Source organism: Neofelis nebulosa, chromosome 12 (genome assembly GCF_028018385.1).
Source record: "Neofelis nebulosa isolate mNeoNeb1 chromosome 12, mNeoNeb1.pri, whole genome shotgun sequence".
NCBI classification, from domain to species: domain Eukaryota; kingdom Metazoa; phylum Chordata; class Mammalia; order Carnivora; family Felidae; genus Neofelis; species Neofelis nebulosa.
Window position 1 is genome coordinate 55,630,720 of NC_080793.1, and position 16,353 is coordinate 55,647,072.

Sequence of the window (16,353 nt, forward strand, 5' to 3'; positions counted from 1 at the left end):
GCGTGCTCCTTCCTTGGTTTAGCAACCCCCTCCCCTCCTCAGCCCCTCGCCCCGCAGCCCTGAGGGGCTCCCAGGCAAGGGTGGGGGGGGGGGGGGTTGGACACGGCCTGGGCAGGAGTCAGGCCCGGGGCTCCGGCTCAGCTCATAAATGGGCAAATAACAAACTGTGTTCCCTGAAGTTTTGCAGCATTGTGAGGAAACGGGCTGCCTGCGCGCTGCACTTTTGCGGATCTGGAAATTCTGCCGAGCTTGGGTGGACTCCAGAAACACAGCTTTAAAAGTGTTCGGGGGGGCGGGAAGGAGACGAATTAAAGCGGGCCATTAGCTGGAGACTCGGGCGCTCCTGCGGAGTCTGGGTCTTGGCCGGCTCCTTGGGGCTCCCCGGCAGCCGGCCGCGGCCTGTGGAGGCGTTTTTCTAAGGCCCGGGCCTCTGTGGAAACTCCGTGTCCCGCGTTTTCCATACCCCAGAAACTCGCGTGGCACCCTTGGGGAGGAGTGGCGGGCGGGCGGGGAGAAAAAACAAGGCGGGGAGAAGTCGAAGCTTCTCGCTCCCCGTGGATGACCGGCCTAGGCCCTCCGTTAGTGCATGTGGCGTAAGGGAATTGGGTTCACAGCGATTTCCCTAGTGACCGAGCCCTTTGGGGACCCCGACCTATGCAAATGATCTCAGGGGACATGAATGGAGGACCCCAGCCCCCTCCCCCCCCCTTCTTTGGTTGTGTCGCTGACATGACACCTTCCTCGTTGTTCTCAACTCAGGCAGGAATTTTCTGGTGATTTGGAAAGGTCTAAGTTGAATCTTCAGGTCTTGCAGTGAAGCTATCATCCAAGGGGGATGGAGTTCTGGTCGGAGGAACGTACAATGGAAAGTTTTTCCTTTCCTGGTGGCTTCCTCTTTGTGCTCCTCCACCTCGAGAGCTGTGAGATGGGAAGGTAGGGGTGTGAGGGCAGTGGACGCCGGGAGTGGCGGCCTCTGGTCCTTGCCGCAGTTTAGGCCCTAAGACGACGAGGTGAGGCGGCAGACCGGTCACCTGGGGGAAGCACAGCTGATTCTGGGTGGTTCCTGTTGTCCATATCAGCTGCTTCTGAGGAACCTCCTGAGGAGACTCAAGAGGGATTTGGTGGCCAATCAAGTGAAAAGAGACTTGCCTAGGGCTTTTTATGTTTATTTTTAATGTTATTGCTTCCCATGATGCAGTTTGGGGAGGAGTTTTGGGGGGCTTCCTTCCCCTCTGTCCTCAGAAGCTTTCACTATGAGAATCTCTTGACCTACCATACTTGTGTTCAAATCTTGGCCCTGCCACTCACACGCTGTGTGGCCTTGGGCAAGTTACTTAACCTTTCTGAGCCTCGGCTTCCTCAGGTGGACAGTGGGATGATAATAAAACTTAAGTCACAGGTTCGTTAGGAGGTTTTAAGGAACTGACATGTGCAAAGAGCTTAAAATAGTGCATACGTGCTAGTTAAGACACCATCAATCACATAATTTGACAAAGCAGGTATTTTTTTCAGAAGTGACATTTTTTGATAGAGTCCTGTCTGGAGGCTGGGGAACGACCTAGGGATTCTCAAGGTTTTCTTATAAACAATTGGCTCCTGTAAAAACTGTGATCTCAGTCTTTGTTACCTTCGCAAGTAGTTATCAAACCAGTCTTGACTTTAACGCCCCAAGTTCTCTGAAGAGCGTACTGTACTAGTTCTCCGTATGAATTTGAGGGCATCTTGGGTCTATTGGTTAATGGTTTCGAAATCTTAAAATGAAAGGCTCTAAAATGTCTTTTCAAGCACACACCCCTGTGCTTCTGCTTTGAGCGCCAGTTATGAAATCGAAGCTGGGATTAAATGCAAAATGTCCGCGAACGGTCTAGAGTCTTCAGGAGTGAATTCTTGCACCGTACGCACTTCGTTACTTGTCTCTAAGTTATTTACAAAAGAAAAAGAAAAGGAGAAGAAAGGTGGGAGGGAGCTGGCTCAGATCACCTAGGCAAAGCAATTTTCCATGAGCACTGCTATCCCAATGCACAACAGGAAACTTATTGAAAACCTAGCGGGTCGGAGAAAAACAGTAGCTAGCGCGACAAAGAGTGTCAAGAGAAGACAGGGAGGGAATGCAGAGGGCACAAAATTACCCCCAGTTACCCAGAGAGCTGAACATAGCTCTCTGTAAGGAAAACTTTCTGTAAAGTCATGCCTGGGAGTGTCCATAACTCTCCAGGGGGCACTTCTTGTACACGCGCTCACCCACATGCTCGTGTGCGCGCTCGCGCGCGCACACACACACACACACACACACGCACACGCACGCATCTGGCCCTTGAATCGCAGATAACCTGACCCGACACTAACCTTGGCATGGCTACAGACGTAATATTTTTACCAGGATGAACTGCTGTTGAACAATTTCTCCAATGCATTAGTCATGCTTCAACTTTAGACATGCAGGTTTTTAAACGCTCTTTAATGCACGCGGCTTCCTGATGTGGTGTACGAAAGGGGAATATTATCATTTCTGAATGCCAGAGTTATTGGCGCGCTCATAATATAAAAGCCATCAAGTGTCATCGATATCAAGGGATTCTCTTTAGTAAAGTAGGTGGACCTATCTTTTGTGAGTTCCTTTGAATTGCCAGAATTGAGAAATCACAGAATTGCCTGTAGAAACCGAAATGGAAAACAATGACGGAGTCAGCATATTGCTTTGAACAGGTAATAACTTATTACTCTGCCAAATCTATGTTTTACTGAATAAACTAGGGATTAAAGTACATCTGATATTGCTATTTCATCCTTCTTTTTATTAGAATTCCTGCTAGAAAACCTGTGAGTAATTTTGTGTTTGCCCACAGGATTTCAATAAATAATGAAATAATGTTGATATTTTTTGTTGTTTTTGAGGGCATGCTATGCCGGGCATTATATTTAGTGAGTTGGCGACAGTCTTAAAGCAAGAATTCTCAAAGTGTGTATCCTGGATGCATCAGGGTTACCTGGGAAGCCGTTAGAAATGCAGACTCTCAGGCCTCATTTCAAGGATATCGAATGAGAAATTCTGCGGATGGGACCTAGTAACCCGCATTTTGATAAGCCCTTCAGGTGTTTCTGATGCACGTTCACGTTCGAGAACTAGTGAGTTAGTTAGGGTAACTAACTGTTGAGGAAGTCGTTCACTAACTACCGACTTAGGGGAAGGTTAGTCTGCTCTCACAGATTTAACCAGTGTATCTTCTTATTTAGATCCTGTCAACACTAATGAGGAAGGATCATCACACCCACTTTCTAGCCGGGAATATTGAGATTTGAGGAGACTTACATCACACAGCTGGATTCCATTCCAGGCAAAGCCGTCTTCAAAGCCCCCCCCCTCTTTATTTTCCCACTTGTGTACGGGATTGACAACTATAGTAGCCCTTCCATGCAGACAAATTTATGTTAAAATGGTTTACAAAGAGTTTTAGATCTGGAGGTAATCAAGATCGAGGACTTAGATATACTATTTGCCTTCAATCCAGAGAATCTGTTTCTTTCCCTAATTTGCCATAGGAACTCAGCAAATGACTTAGACTCCTACTTCCCTCGTTTGAAATAGGATCATCGTGGTGCATTGCATCGTATGCCTGGTGAGAACAAAGGAGGTGGTTTCCAGGGGACTTGGGACTCCTCGGAGAGCACTGTCATTCATTTGCACTTTACTAAGTACGTAGCAACCTGAAAAGATAGGTACAAATAAATTTTCCTCAGTGAGGTATACTTTGAATATACCAAGGAAATCTCAATATAAAACTCTCTCACAACCCCTAACTGGAGTAAAAAATAACATTTTTGTGATGCAAACCCTGTCCTCCAATAGAGTCATGTTTTGCCAAGGGGCGATGGGAGAACTCTCTGGAAAGCACGCATCACAGAACACTTGCTTCAGTGGGAAAAGAAGAGACTGGGGATTATGCATTTCAGAGGCACAATAACAAAGTTATTATTTTTGGTTCAGGGATTTCGATAGTCAAGGTGTTTTATAGCTATGAGCGTATAGCAGTAAAACCTTAGAAGCACTGGCTGTACCCAGCACTTGATTATACCGAGTTTCTCCTAAAAATAATAGCCTTCATTCCCCAAACATAGCACTATTGTTACTATAGGCTTTCTCTTACATATTTTCAATCCACGTTTTAACCTGCTCTTACACTCAAAAAAACACCATGCTCTTCAAACTAGATGGTAACGGGGGGTGAGAGGGAGGGGAGGGTGGGTGATGGGCATTGAGGAGGGCACCTTTTGGGATGAGCACGGGGTGTTGGATGGAAACCAATTTGACCATAAATTTCATATTAAAAAAAATAAAATGAACTCTGTTTCTGTAACTTAAAAACAACAACAACAACAACAACAACAACAACAACAAAAAACCCACAAAAAGCAAACTAGATGGTCGTTATTCGAGCAACGTTTTCTTTTTCTACCGCAGTGTTACTTTCCAAAACAGAATCGTTTAAACAATCGTTACTGTTGTAATCAATTGGATTAAATTCTATGAGGTAGATGAAAACTTCTATTGTAGCAAAAATGCCTAGATAAGTTTGTGATTGAAGTCTGTGTGTTTTTTTTTAAACATTTTATTTATTTTTGAGATAGAGAGAGAGAGAGCATGAACAGGGGAGGGTCAGAGAAAGAGGGAGACACAGAATCCGAAACAGGCTCCAGGCTCTGAGCCGTCAGCACAGAGCCCGACACGGGGCTCGAACTCATGGACCGCGAGATCATGACCTGAGCCGAAGTTGGACGCTCAACTCACTGAGCCACCCAGGCGCCCCGAAGTCTGTGTTTTTAAAGGGGGACACACCTGTGTTTTAAGGTTTAGTTGTATACAGGGATGCTGTTTTGAATTTTTAGAAGTATAAAGGTAGAAATGGGGTTTGGATTTCCTGAGGTTTTCCGATTGAAGCAGCTTAGCTTTTAGTTAAGTTCACAGAGAAAGGTACTTTCAGAAGGCACAGAGGAGGGAAACACAGGGGGACAGAAGTTGCAAACCCATAGAGGCCTATAGAGGCAGAGTAGCTGCATGTGTGATGTGGGCTGGGTGCAAGCTAATGGAGTATGGTGGGGACTGTGGCAAAGCCAACAGAGCCCAGGGGGGTACTTTGCATCTCAGCTCCGGCTGATTGTGGCCATGTGGATTTTCTGCCAAATGTAGCCAGAGTTTTATTGTTGTTGTTTTGTTTTGTTTTGTTTTTAAAGAGGAGTTAGAAATGTGAATTCCAAGGCTTTAATACCAATGTGATCTCTAATATACAAACCAAACAGCGTTCATCTATGGGCTGGGCTTGGCTCATGTGCTGCCAGTTTGTGCTATCTGAGAAATAGAGGTGGTGTGTGTGTGTGTGTGTGTGTGTGTGTGTGTCTGTGTAATACAGACAAGGTAGGATAGCAGTAGGGAAAGATTGTATTTACGGAGTCAATTCAATACACTTGTGCATTGCTTTCGGTAACTAGAAACAAATATGGCATGACCTTGATCCTCACATTATTTTAGGAAGAGTGGGCACATCTAAATGTTAACACTCTTATGACACTATCATCAAGTCACGAAAGAGGTGAATTAGGCCATTCTTCACTATTTTGGCTGACTAATTGGGGTCATACTGGTTGTTGGCATATAACCACAAATGAAGCCCCTCAAACTTAACTGAAGTTTAATACGTTCAATTGGTTTCAGATTATGTCGGTCACATCGGCAACTGTAGGTGCAACCACAGCTTCGTATTTGCAATCGAATTGCTCAGTGGACCTCCTTAGGGCATGACTTCACCATAAGAAGTGAAAGTAGGGACAGAATACTCTTTTAATTTTCACTCGGCCCAGAGAGCCCTACATAATTCAGTTGTGGCTGTATTCTTCTACTTGTGGTTGGTGCGGTTCCTTTGGCTCATAAAAATAAAAACCATTTCACATCATCTCTCCTCGATTGTCTCGTAAATGTAAATCAAAGAGGGGAAAAAAGCTATAAAACAAACACAAGTGCCCACTAGATATGCTAAGAAATAATGGACTGGGATTGTTCCCTTAACGTACTTAAGTACGGTGCTTTGCATAACAGATATTCCCCTCCTTTAGTCAGTAGATGGGTTCCTGAAAAGTTACTTGTAAATCAGTTTTGCAAAACAAAATCATATTTTAAGTGCATTAGATGGGTTTGCTATTTAAAGGAAAGCTAGCGTAAATCTCTTTGGAAAGCAAAAAAAAAAATCTATTTTAAAAAGGAAATTTCAGTTCTAATGTATCTTGGCTTCAAGTTGATGGAGCCTTTCGGTAAATTTAGTTCCACCGTGGTCCTCATTTTGTTTGCTTCTCCAGCACGTTACACCTGAAGACCTCCAAAGCCTTTGCAAGTAATGTGTGTGGTGTCTCGCTTTTAGATTCGGGTCAGATTTATACAACCACAATGACTTCAGCCAAACTGGAGATGCTTCATAAGTTTGCAAATCAAATGAATTTGCAGGCGGAGGAGAAGCTGTATCTGAATCAATGTTCTCAGTCCTCATCGATTGCACACATGGGTCGCAGTTCAGCGGGTTCTAGTAAGTTGGCTTTTAATCCCTATTTCACATCATGTAGAAATTAAAAGGTTAGGGGCGTCTGGGTGGCTCAGTCGGTTGAGCATCCGACTTTGGCTCAGGTCGTGATCTCACAGTTCGTGAGTTCGAGCCCCCGCGTCAGGCTCTGTGCTGACAGCTCGGGGCCTGGAGCCTTCTTCGGATTCTGTGTCTCCCTCTCTCTCTGCCCCTAACCCACTCACATTCTGTCTCTGTCTCTCTCAAAAATAAATCAACATTAAAAAAAATTAAAAAAAAAAAAAAAAGAAAAGGTTAGACCAAGAGCTCTTGCTTACCTCTACATCTGGGCTCCTGATCCCTCATACTTAATTCTATAACATAATAAGCAGGTGGAGCTCCACCCACTACCTGATCTCTATAAAAAGTCACATGCAAACAGAGCATGTATAGATATAAAAGATAGGAGACGAGAATGGAGACAAGGGGAGCATTTGCATTGCACTAACAAAGAATTTCAAACTGAACACTGCACGTCACCATGCTTAAAGTGGCCTAACTCTACCATCAGGGAATTTTCCACGTACTCCGTGCAGTTTTTCAGACTGGGGCCATCTTAACAGTGGTGTTTATTCTTTCCTCTGCCTGTTTCTTCTCTTTATTCCCTCTATTTCAGAAGAAAAAAAAAAAAAACAATCCTGCTCATGCAGAAGAATGAAGAGTTTTCCTTTGTTGCCTCGTCCTGGGACCTCACCTTCTCATCCAAGCCGTTAGTTCATTAAGGTCTTCTCCAAAACAAAGGCAATTTCCTCTCTGGAAATTTTTAACTAAAACTTTCACCTCCATGTCAAAAAGAAGCAACACTATCCCCTCTCAAATTAACTTAAGAAGAATTAATAAAACCTTAGAAATTATGATTAGACCGGAGGGGAATCTCGTAGATGGTCAGCGTAGGTAGGAGGAGTGGCTGGCCTCTGGAGGAGTCGAGGGAGAACTGGGGTGCGGTCAAGTCAGCTGGTTTCTGGTCTTTTCTTGTTCTGTCTGAGCCAATGTGCTTCTTGTACCGTATTCTCTAGTCGCACTTCCTTCTGTCTCTCAGTAGACAGGCTACTCCTGCTTCTTTATGCACATGACTGCCCCACAGCTCTCAAATTCACATAGCTAGTTACAGACATCAGTTCGGATTTTCAAGCAGCCTCAGTATTTTTCCACATTTCCCCGTGAGGGAATCTGATTGATGGCCTTGGATCCCACGCCTATCAGCCGTGGGCGGTGGGGGATGACAGGAAGGGGGATCACCTAGTATTAACAAAGGCCATGCGAGCCTATCACAGATGGGACACTTTTAGAGAAGAGAGTGAGCTAGGTTCATTCTCAAAAGAGGAGTCAGGTGCAGGTAAAATATCCTAACTAAGTATAAAATATTCAATCTGTGGATATCATTAAAGTATCCATTGCCACAAGGCATCAGCATAGTTCAGAGCGTGAATGCGCAGTGAGGGATCCTGAAAGTAAAAGGCGGCAACACGAGAGAAAAATAGTCTGATTCCTACCAGTAGGCCAGGCAAAGATGGAGCGTTGTTAAAGGAAACGCAGTGAAAATAAGTCCAAAAGGCAATATCGTTTAAGGCAAGAAGGAACTGAGATGGAGAGCTGAGTTAATTGCATTTTAACCCTGGGAAACTGAGGGAATAACTTCTCTGAACACCGAGTGTCTGAGGAGATAGTGGCTCCAAAGGCAATAGGCCAAAGCGTCAGCAGCATGAAAAGTCATGGGGGAGGGGGGAGGTTGAGGGAGGAGTTTTAAGGAAGCCTCGCGATGGCCTTTGGCATTTCTTATTACCTCTGTGTATACCTGGAAGAGGAAGTAAGCACTGGTTGGGGCTAGAGAAACATTTTTGACTATACTTAACAATTTAACAAAATAGCCAGAAGTTCCGGTATGTAATCTCTTTGAAAACTGGGAGAGGTTCCCCTTTAGGTCACTGGAAACCAGAAGCTCAGACAGTTTCACGAACGCTTACAGACTCCTCTCTCCACCTATCAGTTGGCATTAAATCCCTCTTTTCCCAAAGTCACACCCACTTGAATCTCAAATTTCGGGGGCCACAAATCACCACAAACTTCTCCTAGAACTCTCCTTCCGTTGAATGTATTTTGAGTCATGTCAAATTCCTTAATTTTTACAGCAAATAGACCGGCGAACATGGAGAAAGTGAGGCAGTCCTCCTTTTACTCCACCAGGGATTCTGCCTGGCCTCTTTGAGCTCGAGTGTTCTCAGGCTCAGGTCACATGAAGACATCATTATCGCCTCATTGTTCAGAACACCTGGCTAGAGAGACTGGAGGGTGAACAATTGCTGGATGACAAATGGCCTTAAGCGCTGGCCTGCTTTGCCTAATTGTACAGCTGTCATGATAATAAACCACATAGTAAAGAGAAGAACCCACAGAGCTCTGCATTAGAGCCTGTAGAGCAACCACCATACAATCAAAGTATCGGGCTGCAGGAGTGGCAGAAGCCATTTCTAGAGTGTGGTTGACCTAGATGTTGCACTTGGGCTGTTATGTGGGTCAGACAAGGGTGCTGCTCATTGGAGCCACATGTGAGAACGGTGATGACTCGGGCTCTTCTGCTCGCTTGCTCGGATGGCTCCGTTCCTAACTGTGTCCCCTAGCTCTTTAAACCGGCAGAAGGAGACTGTGAAATCTGCAAGATCCTGTAGGAGTTGAGGTGATAGGGCCCAGATACGAAGCTCAAGCCCGGAGCTCTCCGGAATGTTGTCTGGATCAGTGAAGAACTAGATACTGTGACAAGGGTGCCGGGAATAAAGAAAAGGAGGATCGTTTATTTAGAGATCAATTTTACTTATGTTGTGAAACTTTATCACTTGCTCTCACTGGGAACCGTTGTAAACTCCTTATGATGGTAATGGCATAATCATAGTGAGAAAAGTCCCTACAACTATATGCAGGATAGAAAGGTCATTGTGCAACTGGGAGATCGTGGCATGAACCCGGATCAAGAGTCTGACGCTCAACTGACTGAGCCACCCAGGCACCCTTTTAAGAAAATTTATAGAATACATTTAGCTTCCTTAGAAACACCAGTTTTCATTGTATGTGTAAAATGGTTTTTTTTGATGACTCCAGTGTTCTCAGTTTCCCTGGAAGCTCAGTGAAACCACAAGGCTAACCTCAGGCCAATGAGATGTAAACCGAATTGGGTACTATCTTAGAAAGTACTTTCAAAGGAACGTTCACCCAGTTTCTTGCTCCTTCATTCTCTTGCCTCGAACACAGAATTGATGTGTGGAATCTTAGCAGCCATTTTGGACCATGAGTCGCAGCACCACTTCCTGGGGCTGGCAGAGCAATGAGATGAAAAGAATTGCCATCTCAGGTCAGGATGCCTCCTTCCTGACTTCTTCATGTGGTGGTGGGGGGGATAAACGTTTCTCTTGTTTTGGGTTCTCTATGACATGCAACGCAACCTAATTCAGACAGATACTTACTGTCTCCCAACTTATGCTGACATTAATCGTTAGATAACCAACCCTCTGTGAAAAAAGATGTAGACAAACTTAAAATTCATGAATAAAATGTTCGTCCGCATCGACAGCTGGGAAATAGAGCTATTATTCAAATGTCAGAAACCATGAGCAATGCCTACTTGATTCAACCAAGGTCCGAACAAAGGACCCCTCGAGGTGGAATACTATTTAATTTGCCAGGGAGTTTTGTGACTTTGTGAGACGTAAGAGGAAGACATGTTGGTTCTTACGGGCAACTTGAGAACCGAGAGAGGCCGGCCTGGAGGCAGAGAAAGGTGTAAAATGATGGAGAAAGCAGCATTTGGAGCCTCTTTCTCCCCCACTGTCAGCAGAAGCGAGGTGAGACATTTGGGAGGCTGGATGAACTGAGCAGAAGCCTCCAGAAGCCCTGGTGGCAGCAGCTCTGGAAAAGTCATTTTCTTAGGCTGAAATGATCTTAACTGATGCAGCAGGGAGCTTCGTGAAGAAATCTGACCTGCAGATTCACGGATGTGGGCAGTCCCATTAAAATGCCAGCCTGTGCGGCGGCATCAGTTATAGAGGAAAAGCTCCCTGGGAAGGCGCAGTTCTCCCCCGATGAGATGCAGAGTTGCCTGGAGCACTGGGCCTGGGCCTTAGGGCCCTGGAAGCAGAGGGCTGACAAAGAATGTGAAGGAACTCTCTTGAACAGTCGAGGAGATCATTCCTGCTCCTAGAAGGAAGCTGCCCCACACCCAGTCTAACCTTGGAATAGCAGCTTTACAAGGGACGTGGAAGAAATTTGTTGTGTCGAAACCCGTTCCCTCAACCCTGCCAGCACCTCCAGACCTCATCTCTGTTTCTGTGCTCTTCAAGCCCGTCACTGTGAAAATCTGGAAGGTGCCCTCCAAAGGCAAGCCAAGGAGAAACTCCCACCCTTTTTCTAAGGGAAACACCAGTCCTGAATAAGCTTTTTACTGTTTTAATATAAGAAATGAGGGAAAAAAGATGGATCCTGTGAATAATTTTGAGTCCCAGAGAAATGGGTGTACAGTTTAAATAAAATCTGAAGGAAAAACGTATTTTGAGTACATTTTAGGTTGCGCTTACTGTAAATCTAAAGTTAATTTTTTTACCAAAGTAATATATTTAGTAGTAGTTTCAAAGGCCAGCTAAAAGACGAACCACGCCAGGCTCCTTTTCCTGGTCGCCAATTCTCATTCCTCTGAGGCAATCATTCAGTAGCTACCTATACATTTAACTCACACCTAATGCCATTATTTTCAGAAATTAGTTTTTCAGATATTATTTCTTACTATAGGAGATAGGTTCTTCCTCCCACATTTCTCATTATAATCACAATGACACCCTATTTACATTATTGTAATTATGTAAATAATGTTCACAGTGGAGCCACTTATGTATCATTTGTATCATTTTTTTTTCCTGTACAACTTTTTGTTTTGTCTGGAGTTGACAATTGCTTCCCCTCTGTTTGTTTGCTTAGTTTCTCTGTCTATAACTAACTTATTGCTAAGTTTTCCAAATGAAAAGTAAATCTCCTTAATGAGAGTCAAACAGTCTTGGCATATAGCTCCTGGGCACTCCATTTTCTCTCTCTCTCTCTCTCTCTCTCTCTCTCTCTCTCTAGGCTTCCTGCCTAGATGTTGTCTTGGGATATCCCTTCACCAGTTTCTACATTTACCTTAGTCTCTAACTGTATGAGACCTTTAGTTTTCAGATTTCTATGTTTTCCTCTTTTGTGGCTTGCTCCTTTGTTTTTGATGGAGCGCATGCACAAATGACTTTCTGCAAAAAGGAGCATAGAATAAACATTTTCAGAGACCTTGAAAGCCTGAAATGATTCTCATTTGGCTTTGACATTTGATTTATAATTTGGCTGGAATTGGGGTTCTGACTTGGAAATAATTGGTGACAGGATTTGGAAGACCTTCCTCCTTCACCATTTAGCTGCTGATGTTGCTAACTCAAATGCTATTTTTATCTGCCACTTTTCTCAAATGACTTATTATTTTTCTTTGGGAACCTTTAGGCTCTTCTCATTATCTCCAGTATTCTGAAATTTCACAAAGACGTTTCCTGTAGTTGGTTTATTTGATATGCTGGGCACTTGGACTTTCATAATCTGGAAACCCATTTTATTTGGAGACGGCAACTTTTATTGTGTCATCGCTTTAATAATTTCTTGATCTTCTTTTATTTTTTTAATTTTCCTTCTTCTAGAATTCCTGTTATTTACATGTTGGTCCTCTTAGACTCCTCTGATTGTATTAATTTTTTCCCTCCTGTTTTGCATCTTTTCTTGTGTGGTTGCTTCACTTTCTGGGGATTTTCTCCACTATCTTCTCATCTTTTAAAACATTTTTTATTTACTTGTTCTCTGAAAGTTGCTTTTAAAAAGTCCAGCTTGTTGTCATTTCGTGATATAAAAACCTTCTCTGACTACTTTGAGACTATTAATACTATCTAAAATTTTTTCTAAACATTTTTTTTCTGCTTGCTTCATTGTCTTTGTTTCCTCCAAGTGTATTTTATTTGTTTATTTTAGCCAGTCTTTCCTGTCAGAGGCTTTTCTCAAATGTGTGGTGAACTTTGGCCGTATGTTTGTATGTAAAATGAAGATTAAAATTGTCCTGTGCAGGGCTTGTCAGCTGGTAGCCTTGGAGTGTCATTATCGATGGTCTTTTTTTGGGTGGGGAGGGGTGCTATTTTTAGAGAGGAAGCCTCCACTCTCTCTTATGGGTTTGGGGGGGGGTGGTCTCCTAGCTTAGTTCGTGTGGTTTGCCTGGCCTCCCATTTCCATTTTCAGGATGATATCTCACATTTACCTTCAGCTATGTCCGAGGACTCTGACCCTGGATTCTCACTGGTTTTGTCTCTGCAGAGACATAATCTTACCAGGAATGGTCCTCTAGGGCTTGGCTGAATAAATGGAGTGTCAGAAGAAATTCTTACAAAGATTTTCAACATTTCTCCTGTTTTTAGCCTTATTTTGTGTATGTTTTTTTCCCCCTTGCAGTTCTGTTTTCAGAAGCACCTAGAATAATCAAGGATGATACTTTCCAGGGTTATGTGTTACTAATTATCTTGCTGGGCTCCTTTTGTTCTTTTCCTCCAGTCTTAGGTTTTAGCTTTTTGAATACATAAAAATACACACACACACACACACACACACACACACATCACATCACTTCACATGCATACACACACATGCACACACACACAACTTGGATCATAGTATTTATACAGAAAAACATATTTGACAAAAGTCATTGAAGAAAACAAACATATTTTATAAACTAGTTTGTGGTTTTGCAAATATTGGAAAACCGTGAGTTTTATAAAATAAAACTTGCAAGATGAGATGATAATATAATAAACAGATTTGAAATTGGAATTGAGGTGAGAGGCAAGCAGAAATTTCAAATGAGTTACAAAAAAAAAACCCTTATTTTAAAGTAAATACTTAAGAACAGAGTTTAAAAATGCAGTAGGAGTAGAAATAACACCATAGTAAATCAAATCAAGGTTATGCAATATATGCTTGATAAAAATCTCCCAGAATGCAGAGGTAAGTGACAAAGAATTAGAACAATGAGATGAGGTAAGTAATTTAGAGGATGTATTCCTGAGATCTGGCTTAGAGAGAGCACGTGTTACTGAAGGGGATGTCAGAATAGATGGAAGGGAAGCAATATTTGAAAAAAAATAAATAACATTTGGCTGGGCTAGTGGACGAAGTTCTGGTTATACAAACGGAGTGAGATCAACAAACCCCAGAAAATATTAATAAAAGTAATTCAAAGAATGGATGCCTTCTGATGAAAGTCTTAAACTTCAAGATGAAAATAAAAATCAATCTGACATGCATCTAGGCAGAAAAGACTAGTTGTCTACAAAAGAAAAAATAAAACCCATCTAGCCTCAGATATTTCCTCTGTACTACAAATCACCAGAAGTCTATGAAGTGATTTCCTAAGAGTTTTAAATGGCAGGGGGTGGGGGGGGGGTGGAGATTATAACTGAAGACGTCTATACTATAGCTAGGCTTTATTCACATTCAAAAATAACAGAAACATTTTATTGGAGTTACAAAAGCCCACAAAACAAAAAGTGCATGTACGCTTTCTTTTAAAAATATACACAAAATTTTCTAACAATTACGAGATGAACACACATGCACGTAACACACACACTCAAGAAAAAAGAAGTAATAAAATTCAGAGAGATGAGGGCTATTACCAAAAAAACATAAAGTTTAATGGTAAATTAAGGAAATAATAAGTGTTAATAATTATATTATTTATATGATTATTATAATATATTATTTATACGATTATTAATTATAAATAGACTATTTATATAATTATTGATTATAATTATATAATTAATTATATTATATTATTAATTATATATATATGTAATATAATATAAGCAAGAAACTAGACCTCACATCCTGGAGTGTATCACAAAAACTGGTAGGAAGAAGTAAAAGTTGTCATTTTCTCATGTAAGAAATCTGTTTCCACTTAAAGTTAATAATTAGAGGAAAATAATTTCTATACATGGTTGAAAAATATAGCCAGTGGGAGAGTAATTTCTTATAAATAAGTAGAGGGAAGAGAGGGAGAAAAATCACTTGAAGAAAATAGAAAATAAAACAGCGAAGAATGATTGAAAAAGACCGAAAGTATCAAAAATGACAGGATGAAAATGGTAGGAAAATGTGTGCTTTACTGGAAATCTATGCCTTGTTTCCATAGAGCACGCCCTTCCAGGTTAACTAATTCTAGCCTCTCCTTTTGTTTGAGTCGTTTTAGAACTGTAAATTGTAGGTAACTGATAGCAGTGCAAATTAATTCTTATCTATAAACATGTAAATTCTGTCCTGACCTGATCTGCTGAACTGCCTCCCCACAGCCCCCCAAAACCATTTTGCCCCCATTTGCACATCCATGTCAATATTCCTGATCAATAAATGTGCCTGTTCTCCACATTCTCTTTTGAACTGGTGATGACATCTGTCCGGTTCCTTCGCGAGTTCAATAACATATTTAATGTGCGTTCATGTCTATGTTTGTACGAGAGCCATGATAGAGTTTTTATGGACATTTTTCTTTTAGTAAAATGAATCAGTTCTGATTAGTATAAATAGTACAAATCCTGCTCAGAAGGACAGAACTACAGCAGCCCCGTAGTGTTTGCTATATTAAAGGAGTGCAAAAAGGTAAAAATAAGTAAATAAATAAAAGTTTGGGCAGCAATATCTTGGGCAAGTTCAGACACATAAAGTAGGGTTAGCAATATTAGCATATGGCTGAGCAGAATTTATGTCAAGTAATAATGAATAGGACAAAGAAAGTCAAGGTAATCATTTGAAGTCTCAATCTGCAATGAATTTATAATAGGTTCTGAATATATCATGGCAGTAGATAATGCAGAAAAACGTTACAAAACAAGGAGAAATGGTCAGGTCCAATAGTAGTAAGAAACTCTGTTCGGCCTCTCTACTTGACACACGGAGCAGGCAAAATAAATAAATTAACGTTGGGGTAATATAATTGACAATATTTATTTATCAGTCCCATATTAAACTTTGTACTCTGTAAGCAGGTAGATGACATAGCCGTGATGGTTTGCCTTTTGCAGAATAGGTTAGCATTCTCAGAAAGTTTGATGTGGCCAGAAGAACAGACCATTAATTTCACTAAAATATTAATAATAATGATGATATAGGCAACAAATGTTCTCATCAGCTCCTGGAATCTTACCATGCCCTTGACTTTTATCTTTGATGCACTTAGCTTAACCCCCCTTGAAGCTTGGCTAAATGACGGATGGATGATAAATACACCCAAGAGGTGTTTCTTTGAACAAAAAGAAAAGAAAATAGATAATCCCCTAGATAATCCAAATGAAACCGAAAATAAAATGATCATGTATAGATTTACTTCTTGTTTCATTAAAGATAAAAATGATATGTACAATGATTTATGCAAACGAGACTATGTTAGAGTGCCCATTGTAAGTTATAAAATTGAAATCATCTCACTATTCAATAACATGTTATTGTATTATATTAGGCTTTATTTTTATTTAATCAATCCTATGTTGCCATTAAGGGAAAGATTGCAGAGAAATACTTAGCAACATGACAAATGTTCACAGTATGTTAGTAAGTGGGAAAAAAGTGACTGCAGATGAAATGCAGAGTATAATTTTATATTTGTAAAAAGCACAATATATGTATAAAATGTATGAAAAAAACCAAAATCTCA